Raw genomic sequence first — 12,631 nt, forward strand, 5'->3', positions numbered from 1 at the left:
GACTTAAACCCTCGCGATGGTCATGGGGGTTGCGTACACCATTGTTACCTCAAGTCTGAAGCGTTAGTGTGAGCTTCCTTCATTTTTTGGTTTCTTATTTTTAGTTCGTCAAAATTTTGTTCGCCAATTGTCTCTAATTACGGGAACATAACTACTACTGGTTGTACTTCCGCGAAATCTGCATTATTGTGGAAAGTCAGGGCGTTAGACTGTTTGGCATTTTGAGTTATTTGTTCGTGTTTTTTTTCTCCAAAATTTTGTTTTATGAATTATCTTCATTTACGATATTATAACGATTACAGGTGAAACTTCCGCGAAATCTGTAGTATGATGGAAATGCAGGGCGCTATACCATTCGCCATTTTCCGTAATTCATTATAAGTTCTTCTCATTTTTTTTCTTTGATATTTCCTTCAACCAGTTACTTCCGTTTACGCTGTCATAACGATTACAGGCAGAAAATTTCTGAAATCTGCATTACAGTGCGAAAACAGGGCGTTACACGGCTCGATATTTTCCGTTATATTTGTTATATTTGTTATTTTTCTTTTTTCATTTATCAAAACTTCGTCAGGCCTATTATTTCTTCTTACGCTGTTATAGCGATTACAGGTGAAATTTCCTCGAAAGCTGCATTACCGTGGAAATGCAGGACGTTACACGGTTTGCCATTTCCCGTTGTTTATTTTTCTCATTTTTTGGCTTTACAAATTCAGTTCGACCTCATTATCTCTGTTTCCGTTATTATAATGATTACAGGTGAAATTTCTGCGAAGTCTGCATTACCATGGAAATGCAGTGCCTTAAATGTTGCGCCATTTTTTTTTTTTTTATTTTTACTATTTTCTGGCTTTTAAAATTTAGCTCGACCAGTTTTCTCAATTTCACGCTATTATAACGATTACAGGTGAACTTTCATGAAACCTGCATTATTACGGAAACGCGGGGTGCTACATTGTTGGCTGTTTCCAGTATTTTTTTTTGTTTGTCTTATATTTTAGTTTCTTTGAAATTTCGCTCTGCCAATGTTGAACTTGGCAATTGCCTCATACACGGTAATTGACCATTCTCCTCTGCGTACACGCATTAAGTAAACATAAAAAAAAACGAACGGAAACCGCAGTGGGCTATTGATCGACGACTGACCGGCAGTGTTGTTCTAAGATCCGCTTGATAACAGCGCTTATACACAAAACGGGCACACGTTGCACAGATCTAGAGGACCAGTGTTCCACGTGCAAATACAAACACGCACCTGGCAAGATAAGGTATTATAAATGTGCCGAGTCCAACTTCTGCTAGTAAGTCCATGCTATATGCGACCGGTGCATCATGAACCTGTGTACTTTCTACGGTTGACTGCTGGATGGAAGTCCATTGATGCACACTAAAACAGTGCGCAACTAAGACATTCACGAAAGGACCGAGAAAACATGTGTTATGGTTTTATAACTGCAAAAGTAAAATCAAATAAGAGCAGTTTTTGTTGATTTCTGCGCCTCACGTCGCGATGTTACTTAATAAAAGGATGTTTTAAAGAAGTGTGCGATGGCGCTATATATGGGGCTCTGCATAGAACCTCAGCAATGGCTGCGTACTTTGGCCTAGCTAGTGGATTTCTGTGCATGTGTTTCGAGCGCAGATCCACTAGCTGTTGCGAATAAGCCCGGCCACTGATACACACACGTGAGGACATTTTCGAACAAACATGCTTGTTTTGTCCCGAGCGCACGCACATAAACGTCCCAACACTAGCAGAAATAAAGCAAGAACGCATATGCAATGAGAGTCAGGCCACCGTAGCAGCTATGGTTCAAGCTTTGCTTCTGTTGTGCAAGCTGTGCTTGTCTTTGGCTCTCATAAAGGAAGTAGTCTCAACGTGAGAAAAGTTCAAGAGATAGACGTGGTGTCAAATAACAGTTGAAAGCGCCTGAGCACGCCTAAGCGCCAGTTGATTCCCTTCGTAAATCGGCGAACAAAACAATACCCGCCTAATGCGCACCTCATATTCCCAGTGCAGCCAGAAAACGAGAGCGAATCTTGCGAGGCGAATCTTTTCAACGAAGTAAGCTAGACTGACTTTTCACTGGTACATATAGCAGCGGCATAGAGAAAGAGAGGTGCCGGGAGGACGGCCTAGAAATTCTGGCTGCGATTGGAAAATTATTATTAAACTTACCCGTAAAACTTCAAGTCATCTTGCCGAAACACAACTAAGTTTTTTTGTTATTAATCCTCAAAGGTGTCTGACTTTTCACTCGTCCTATTTGTGCGCGTTCTTTGAGATTTTTTGGTTGTTGTTAGAATATCTATCCTGGGCTCTTTAAAACTTCGGAAGTGGAAACCGCACGGCAACAGAATTGTTCCTTAACACATAAAGCAGACCCTCAACAGAACAGAGTCTGACCACCCTGGTGTAGTTTTTTTTTTTTCTAGAGCCTTCCCATTTCTGAGCCGTCCCTCCGTTTTTACTGCTATAGAGCACCCGAAGAAGGTCGGGGTAAGACAAAAGATGGGGCAGATGCTGTGAACATTCCTCGGGTGTCCAGAGGCCACCACTGCACCTTGAACGTGACAACGGTTAACTTTATGACTGTGTAAAAAAGAGCAGCTTAGCTGTGCAAGTGTAGTTCTTCCCAGGCATTTAATTAAATGTCATGGCCTATTGCTAGGTTAAAAAAGTCTCAGGGGTCTTTGGGTGTTGAATAGCGGGAGATTCTTTCCTACCGATGGGAACGACATTCGCGTAGGATTCTTAATACACAAATAATGGGGTGCTAATCTGGAAAAAATTTAGAGAATTAGCGACAAGGCTGAACATGTTGCGAAGTAGCTATAAAAGAGGACTAAGTCAATTTTGTGTAATCCATGAAGAAACATTAATCTGCGGAAAAAAGCGTGTTCACGGTTTTTAACTCCGATGCCTCATGCGCACTAATAAGGTAACCACTCGGTACACTAGAGTGAGGGTATATCTTATTGGGAGAGAACCATGCAGCTGAACATGCCGTTTAAAATTTCGGATTAAGTTGTCGGAACAGGCAATGCGACGTACTCATTCTATGTGCCGACAAAGGTAACCTGAGTGTACTAAGTACATACGCGTGGAAGCAAATGAGCAAGGTATGGAACTAAAACTCCCGAAGGGAAAATCGCAAACTGAAGTGAACTTCCTTCGAGCGATAACCTACAAAGCGATAGTCTAGGTATTTTGAAGGGTATAAGGTGCTAGGAAATGTCAATAGATACGATCACAGGTTCGTAAGAAGCAGAATAGAACTTGATCTGATAAGAGGGAAGAAAAATGTAGTGGAAGTCACTGCGTGAAGTGAAGAGGGAAAAAATGTTGGCGTACGGAATGGCAACCAAATAGGATAATTCATAATTGATTGTTAGCTGAAGGAGGCCGAGAACTGGTAGAAATCCTGGTAAATCATCTAGGAGCTTATTATCACTCAAGAATATGAAGTAGTCAGGAAAGAAAGAGTAATTCGAGTAAACGGGTATATCAAACAGCTTTAAAGAAGCAACCGCAGAGAAATTTGCAGCAAAAATGTTGCAAGGATTCATAAAAACATGAGGAGGAAGTGGCATCCTGCTGGAAGAAACGAAGGTGCTCGCTGTTAAGAGATATAGACAAAGAAAGATAGTGCCAAGGTGCTTAACCTCCAGGTCATCTGAATTACGCACACGATACAACTCAGATTTTATGTATGAGCGGTTTCTCATGCAGTAATTGTAACACATATTGGCTCCACAAAATCTACTGTTTAAAATGGCGAGGTCTCAGTATCTAATTAGTAAACAAAAACAAAACATATGTTACTTCTCATTGCGTCTAAGAGCAGGGTGCTCATCAACGCATCCGCCTAAAATAACGAAAGGTCAAAGGTTGCGGCGATCCGCCAAAGAAACGCGATTGTAGGAGTAAAAAAGTATGCTTTCATAAACTTTTACTTTTGTAATTAAGTTTTTATTTCTTCGTAACTTACGAACTTCAAGATGGTAAACATCCACAGACGTACATGAGGCAGGCAAATCTGCCTGGTCAGGTCAATGAACCCCAGAAAATTTCACACTGTTTGTAGAGCGCATCATTCGCTTGAAGAAGCCAGCATACGGCTTTTTAATTCCAGACACTAGAGACAAAACGACCAATGATCCCGTTCAAGAGCACTCCACATCTTCAGCATGTGAACAGCTGCTTGTGACGTCTTCTGGTATCTAGGAAAGAGCTTGCATTCGTTCTGAATATAAACGTCTCCGCTTCACGGTGGTACACCCGGTTCGCAATTGAATTCCCTCACGCAAATACCACCTAGACAGGGAAAATTCCAACGCCAAGTTTTTGGTGTCCAAGATGGTGCAATGCACAGAACTGCAAAGGGCGCGTACTTACACTTGATCTCCAAGAGCGTCTCAGAGGAGAGCTCGCCCCCGCGGAGGCTCTTGTTGAAGGCCGTGCACTTAAGCCGTTCGCCATTACGCTCTTTTGTGGGCGTGACGAGAACGAAGCTGGTCGTGACGTTGCCGTCCGTCGTGGTGCGGTAAAGGAGAGGCTCTACAGGACTGGAACCCAGGAACCAGCGGATTTCCGCAGCGGGACGCGAGCCCCGACTTGTGCACACGAATTCGGCGGGCTCTTCAAAGTACAGCTCTGTGTGGCTGGCCGTGATTACAGTGCTCTCTGGAGGGACTGTAACAAATAAAAAACACAATACCCTAAAATTAGGAGGGCGATTTGTTCAGAAACCGCCATAGCAAATGACAGTATTCGTGTCCTTTTCGCAGAGTTTTTGGTTGCCACGCTAGAGGCGTCTGATGCAAACCCAAATGTAAGATTGTAGCTTTTCGTTGAACGCGTTTTGATAATGCTCGAATGATTAACTGTGAAAGCATAGCCATCTGGCTGGTCACCTATTTACCCACCAAGGCTGTGCAAAAATGTTCAGAAGCGACACTGAATTCGTAAGCATTCTTGCAGCGCTCCTGTCCTTCATACGCCTTTGTGTTCCTTCGAGGGATTGGGCGCAGTAATTTGATTTTCAAACTTCTCGTATTTAAGTTGCTGTTTGTTCTAACTCTAATTTTAGTTTTCTTGCTTAATTTTGTTTTGACTATGCTTAGCTTCATTTTTTTTTTGTTTCAATAATCACCGGACGGTGCTGAACTAAGAATGTTATCACGCCGTTCATTTACAAACGGGTTTATAAAGTAGACTCCAGGACTACCAACAAGCGCATTGTAACAACTCTCATTTTCAGCCGCTGTGTGGGCTGTTTTTGTCTGAAAATGAAGTCCGCAACTAAAGCGCTAATTTGGGTAAATTGGTTACTAACTAAGGAATTCATCGTACTAGCAAACACTAACGCAGGGACAAAGCTAAAGAGGAGACAAAATACACGCTAGAACTTCAACGCAGTTTATGCAGCAGAAGCACGGAAAACGTCTATATCTACATTAAACGTGGAAAGGGTGAATATAAAAACACAGCACAAACAAACAAAACGTATCGCACGAGTCCCACTTGCTCATATCCCAAAGTCATACCACAGTGCCGGCCCATTTCACACGGCGTAAAATAAATGTATACGTTCATACTGCAATCAGCCCTCACGCGTGCACAACCTGCTCCCCCTCCAAACCGATTTCCTTTGCGGACAGCGCAAAGGATGGTGTACAGACCCATCTTTTCACATCTCTGCCTATCACGAAAGCCTCAAGGATTTCTTGGTATGTTTGCGAGGTAGACCTATACAAGATGCGCGTTTGGGACAAATCTAGACTTCAAGCCATACACCTGCGCCAATGATCAACCAGGTGGCCAGCCCCCATCTGCGCGTTTATAGCTGTTGAAGTTGATAAAGAGTTTTTTTTGATAGCGTAAAACTAGAAACCGCCGTCCCCAATACTACACTCGACGTCTCGTACAACCGATTTGGCTCAGAAGACTAATGCCAAAAGGAGTTTATGCCAGTGGCGTCAACACCTAAATAGTACCATCTCGTCGTCGACACTTCGTCCCCCAGGACGCACTGTCCTCACCCAAGATAGACACTCAGGACCCATCAAGCCTGGTAGTGTAATTATTCACGCCAAAATTTTCGCCTCGTTTTCGAGTGATTCATCTCTGCGGATCTAAAGAATACAGTATTTATGATGCGCAAGCATTCTTTCCTGAGTGATAAAACGCGAACACTTTATAGTCTCGTGTATACGCGAAACGAGTGATTTCCTAAGCAACGGCAATTCAGCTGTTATATTATTGGTAATGCATCCTACTGTAAAAAAAGGAAAGAGAACAAAACGAACCAACCGAAAAGAACGTGGCTGAATTTGGCTGTTGCTAACCACAAGATATGGCAATTTGATAATAGGTGAACAAATGCAGCGATTTTACTGTTGATACCCAATCTGGCAAACTTCAACCGCCGCAGAAAACTAAAACATAAAAAAACGAAGCAAAACCAAGAAAAATGGGCTGCCTGGGTTCACATTTTCTGTCCTTGCCCCAAACACTCCAAGTTGCCAGGTCGCCAAGCCAAGAAACGCCAAGTCGCCCCAAACACGGCTGGGGCGACCGGGGTCGACTCACGGTGTAAAAGCTAGTGCACTGAGAGGGACTTGGAGAAGAGTCCGTCGAGGATGGACGCGGTGCAGGTGGCATTGATGCCCCAGTGGTGGCGGCGTAGCGGCTGGATCCGCAGGAAGGTACGGTGCACGTCGTCCTCTTCTACTACGCTGCTGACGTTTGCTGCCGCGCCAAGGTTGTTCTGCCAGGTGGTCAGGAAGCGAGGTTTTCCTGCGCGAGGAAACGGTGGGGAAGGTTTTTTTTTTATAACAACGTAGGACTAAATTCAGGCGCCTCTGCAGCAGAGGCGGTACACTGAATGGAAGACTACTCAACCAATAAAGGCCAGCAACTCAGTTCCAAAGACAGTTTGGCAAATTCGGGTCTAGATTGGATTCCCACGAGGGACCTTCGAGAGGGCGAGTTTTCGCAGGAAACTGTTAACTTAAGCGTAACTAACTTAAGCCTAACTAAAGTCCTCGCCCCGGCGGACGTCGTCTGCCGGGGCGGCGCGCCGCCCTTAAGCCTAACTAACTTAAGCCTAACTAAAGTCCTCGCCTCGTCGGAAGTCGTCCGCCGGGGCGGCGCGCCGCCCTTAAGCCTAACTGCTCGCCCCGGCGGACGTTGTCCGCCGGGGCGGCGCGCCGCCGTTAAGCCTAAAAGGACTTTCAGCCAAAGTCCTCGCCCCGGCGGACGTCGTCCGCCGGGGCGGGGCGCCGCCCTTAAGCCTAACTGCTTTTCGCCCCGGCGTTTTCGCCCCGGCGGACGTCCGCCGGGGCGGTGCGCCGCCCTTAAGCCTAACTGCTCGCCCCGGCGGACGGCGCGCCGCCGTTAAGCCTAAAAGGACTTTGGCTTTTCAGCCAAAGTCCTCGCCCCGGCGGACGTCGTCCGCCGGGGCGGGGCGCCGCCCTTAAGCCTAACTGCTCGCCCCGGTGACTAAATCTGTGACTAAATGTGAGCCTAGTGAATCAGTTTTGATCTTTCAATTAGCAACGTGTTAAACACTAGCAGCGAAGCCGGGGTGAATTATTTGAACTAGTGAATGAGTTTTCACCTTATAATTAGCAACGTTTTCAGAACTAGAAGCGCAGCCGGCGTGAGTAATTTTACATACTAGGTATTCAACTAGCAATTAGGCAAGTAGCAATGTGCTTTCTCGGTAACTGTCCTATTTGCTTGCCAATGCCAATTCTGGTGTGCTGAATTCACACCACGTACAGGAAAATAAGACAGCTAAGGGGAAAATACAAAGGCAAGCCTAGTAAATGCGCTGTTTACTTCGCCTCAGAAACGCTGGTTGGAGGCATGTACGCAGGCCTACTTAAGTAATTCCTGCCTGTTGGTTACGGCAGTATTTTCGGGGAAGTAGCAGAGACCGTTCTCTCTAAGTATGTCCCTTCATACTCGGCAACGCGCAATGGTGTCTGTGGCGGGTCGTAGAATAAGCGAGAGAAGAGAAGGACACCGAAGGGAACGAGTGATATAAATTTTCAGACGACACGTTTCGCAACGGCACACTCGTGGTCTCACACGCAGTTGATCGTAAAGAGGGGTAGGACGTCCATTTTTCGGAAGCGAAAGCTTTTTGAGTGGGACTAATGGTGACCGGCCAAAAAACTGATGCATATCCCCGTAGACCGATTGGTCGACGGAAGAGCTCTGATAAGATCTCTGGATACACGCCATGGGCGTGAAACCGGGCTTTCGTTATATCGAAACAGTTGTTCGAAAATCACGAAAAACGAACGGTTTCAGACAATACAATGCACGCAGTGATCGCAAATACGGAGTACAATATGCTTTATCTTATAAGCCACGTATCGGAATACATTAGAGATCGTTCGAAAATGAGTTTACTTAATGGGCAAGGAATCGTGGTGTGGGTTCGTTCATCGTTTGCGGTTTCGGTCACTGCAGGTTAGACGATCGATACGACGACGCACGCTCAACGAAGGTTTTACACACTGGGGATCCTCGATTTACCAGTCCTGGACGGTCCGCGGGCAGTCCCAGGACTGCCTTCAGACCGGAAGTGCCATTTGAATACATGGGAAAATCGAGCGCGGGATCATGAGGAGGCCCACTTTTGACGCAGTTTGTATGTCAGAAAGCTTTTGTGCCCCTCTCAATTTTCCTTAGGAAAGGATGGTATAGCTCGTTTTTGCGCAACCGGTGGGGGCAGTTGGTGATGGCCCCAATAAAAGCAACGTTTCTTGAGGAACTGTGACCATTGATCTTCATGACTTGCAAGAACAAAAAGAAATCCTCCAAAGAAACCAGCAGTATTAGGCGCCGTGCCACGGGTACTAAGACGAATTTACAGCCAAAGTGGACAGTAGGGCAGGAAATTCAAAGAAAAATGCCGTTGGGTAAAACATTTCGAATGCATTGTTAGACATTTACAAACAACTACTAGAAACACCAAAAATTGTACACTTGGAGGAGATTGTTCCTCCAGTAGTTTCCTTTAAAGCCCTAAAACATGGCATCAATCGCGAAATCAGAAGGATGCGCTGAAAGAACATGCACTACATGCACTACAAGAACAATGCACTACAAGAACATTGCCGCGGCATGCACTACAAGAACATTGCCACGCCAAACGCACCCCTAAAGCTAACGATAGCAAGACTACAGGCTCAATCCCATTGACGTGGGGCAAAATTACAGCTTCAATGATTTTAGATGACTTAGTGATTACGTGTTTCTCCAGTCGAGAGCGCAAACCAATGGTTTATTGAGGTTTACCAATTAAGTAAGCCAGGTGGGTGCAAGAGCAGCAGGTGTAAGTGTTATCTCGTTTCACTAGAAATTTGCAGTTGCGTAATTGAGAATTATCTTTGCCAAGTTGGCGAGCAATCAGTGCACTGAATTCTTTCGTGCCGTTCTAAATAACAATATTATGCTCCAAATCACGTGAGAGAACATGATAAAACTGCGTAAATCTGGGGCAAAGTTCTGGACGGGTGATCACCAATAGGAAGGCACGGCTGCACGCAATTAAATTACACGGCCAGTGAACCCCGTCTCGGAATGAGGGATAACCATCTATTTTAATTTTTACGTACGTAGGTTTAGAAAAAAATATCACTTTCAACTGCCTCGCAGCCAAACATCAACCGGCGCAGCCAAAACACTATATTTCAAAAGTGAAATTAAAGTAACGATGTTTATTACAAAACAAGTTATGTGGCCGTGCAGAAGAGACTTCAACTTATGCGTGTATATTAATTATAAAGTATGCGTAGAAGAAGGAAGACTTCCGGCGGCCCTGTTAACTGCATTATACGTACACGAGTTCCTACCGCACATGCAATGCCAAACTCCATACATCGCGCTAATTCACTTTGCCCCCCATCGAGCGTCGTGAACGTAATTAAGGAAGCGTTTCCGAGAATCCTGTTTAGTGTAGTGCGAGCACGTTTTAACCCCTGTCCAAAATAAAAAACAGGGGGCGCGGTGTACTGTGAAAAACCCTTTTAAGGCAACGACAGTTGAGCTTCGTAGGAGCGGGCTATGAATGCTTCGGTACTTAGCTCCTCCGCATCGTGTAATTAAATGCGGCGGCACCAACATTCTTGTAAAAGCAACTATACCCATTCATTGGGATTAAAAGATGCCTCCGGAAATTGTGCCGGAAATGTTTACACTTAATAGGCAGTGCCACGAAGCATTTGTGTAAACAGATCATGCCTAAAATGATGGGTGACGTTATTCTTGTTTAGCGGCGACACCGATGCAGCTCTGAGAAACTTGTTTTAGACCACAAGCATATATGTCGGATCACTTTGACATGTACTTCAAGTAGATAAGTTATCAATAAGCACCATTTCATGGACATCGTCAAAGTTAACGTGTATGCGTGTAAGTTTCTTGCGGAATGACCGGCATCAACCCTCAAGAGAAACAGAATTTCCGCATATCTTTCTTCGAAAATCCGTATCACCTCTAGGTCGTGAGGTAAATAGCTTCCCTGGTCATCCATCTTGACATGGCGGAATGTCTCACACGTGTTCTTCCTAACCGACTGCCGAGACCACCCATACATTTACCTTAAGTAGTGAATGAACCTTGCCCAGGTATCATTTACTCTCCCAAACAGCACTCTCGCGCATATTCTCTCACAAGCACATCAGGCGCACAGGAAAACCGTTCATAAGTATTCTATGATCTCTTACCTGCCCGGACGTCGTCCGCAGTCACCTAATGACAAGTTAGGCATTGCTTCTGCGTTTCTTTAGGCGCTAAAATGGAGCTGTGCTTCACCCAAGTACTGTTCATTCTCGTTAGACCTAATGCACTCTGCCACAATGAAATGCGACAATTTGATGTAGTAACCGAAAATCTCGCTCACAAAGCGAGGGTCAAGTCGCCAGCGTAGCACCATGCGCAGTCCGTCTTGGACAATTCGCAAATTATTGCTAGAATGTGGACGAACTTCGAGTTGCGACAAGGATGTCGAGATATCCAAATTTTCTTCCGGGAGATTAAGTTGAATGCGATTCTATTCGGTTCGATTCGTCAAGTGCAAAATCTTTGCCTCTTTCTGATTGCTGTGATAGGTACAGACCGGAACTTCAGGCAAAACGCCTATTTTTCCCTTGAGTCCGTATCGGGCCTATTTAACATATAAGCACGACTAAAAAAACGAGAGCATTTAGTCAATATTTTATTGTGCCTGCAAGTGTCTTTTTTAAATATATGGCCTTATATGGTCTTTTGAGCCCCAAAGAAGGCCTTTTTGTGTTATATATGCCTTTTTGGTTTCAAGTTGTATTGTTTATTTCCCGAAATTGTTCGTGCATGCAACCTTTCTATTTGCTTTGGATATCTCAACAACAGCACGATTTTTTGGCATTCGCTCAATCAGGCATAGTGCTCATACGTTCCTCCAATCTGCATGCAATCCCGAAGGAGCACAAAATCACTCTATACAAATGATACCGCATGCAACGGAGGCTAGTAGGGCCAAATTTTGGACTAGAATGAATAATCTTGCAGGTACAGGGCCAACATCATAAGGTCTTTCCTACTGCGGTAAATTGATGTCTTCATTGCGCCCGTAGGACATGAAAATTACCTGTTTAATATATAGCATCTTTTATCTTTAAACGATATAAAATTGTGAGCCGTCCACTCTGTGAAGAACTACGAGCGGTACTTCACGCAGCTTAGGATGTTCGAAAAAGACACCCTTTGTAATTGGCGATTGAACATAGTCCATAGTTAATGAGGTGACAAAAACGAAGATTAGAAGTCAGGGCTAGAGCAGCCTGTATATCCGCTTTAGCGTTGGCACCTTTCGTTTTTCTAGAATCATTTTGTTTTTGGGAAAAGTAAGTGCGACCAAGAGAAAGCGAACGTCTTCCTATTTAACGGCGCTAAGCCCATAGAACCAGTACTTCTGGAGGCCCTACCTGGCCACACGTTAAACAAGGTTTGTAAAACCAAATGCAGATATCTGCTATCTGACCGAATACACTTTTACTAAGACACGATTGAATCTCTTGTTTGCTTAAACAGTGGTATCGCGGTCGGTGTTGTCCCCAAAAAAAGCGATTTTATTTCGCCCATGAAAAGTATCCTGATATTTACTAGTGCGTCGAATATAGGGGGTAATTTCAGCATAGATTTGTCAAAAGATAATTGCTGTTCCAATAAATATTTGATACCTTCATACTAGCTCAAAAATGTCACTATAGAATGTACTCAAATAACCAATAACCCGGATATTGTAATGGTACACCTATTATGCCACATAGATGGGAATGTGTCGGCTGGTGTGCGGGAGGTTTCTATTGCTGACCACTGTACTACTTTTGTGTTATTGCCTAAAAATACCTCAATTCGGTGTCCGATGCCCGCATAAAAGAGACGATCAGAGTACATGATGGGCTTGTAGGAACTTTACTGAATTCTGTCTGTTTTGAAAACATGTATAATGAAGATGTACAAATAAAATGTGGAGACTTCGCGCCAAGTATTGCAAGTGCAATTGAACAATAAACGCGTCACTTTTGAGACACAATTACTGACCCACGATTTGTTCTTGGATGACGA

General features: G+C 44.4%; 1 pseudogene across 1 annotated transcript in view; it reads right to left on the bottom strand.

Annotated features, from left to right (window-relative positions):
- LOC144180164 (uncharacterized) overlaps nucleotides 1-12,631 on the bottom strand; it is a 75,097-nt pseudogene that overhangs the window by 19,611 nt on the left and 42,855 nt on the right. The window contains exons 4-5 of the transcript XR_013324346.1: nucleotides 6,596-6,802; nucleotides 4,400-4,696 (exon numbers count right to left, since the gene is read on the bottom strand). The product of XR_013324346.1 is annotated as an uncharacterized LOC144180164 (transcript). The remainder of the gene's footprint in view (nucleotides 1-4,399; nucleotides 4,697-6,595; nucleotides 6,803-12,631) is intronic.

Source organism: Haemaphysalis longicornis, unplaced genomic scaffold, assembly GCF_048455015.1.
Source record: "Haemaphysalis longicornis isolate Haplotype H1 unplaced genomic scaffold, Haemaphysalis longicornis Haplotype H1 scaffold_4, whole genome shotgun sequence".
Lineage (NCBI taxonomy): Eukaryota > Metazoa > Arthropoda > Arachnida > Ixodida > Ixodidae > Haemaphysalis > Haemaphysalis longicornis.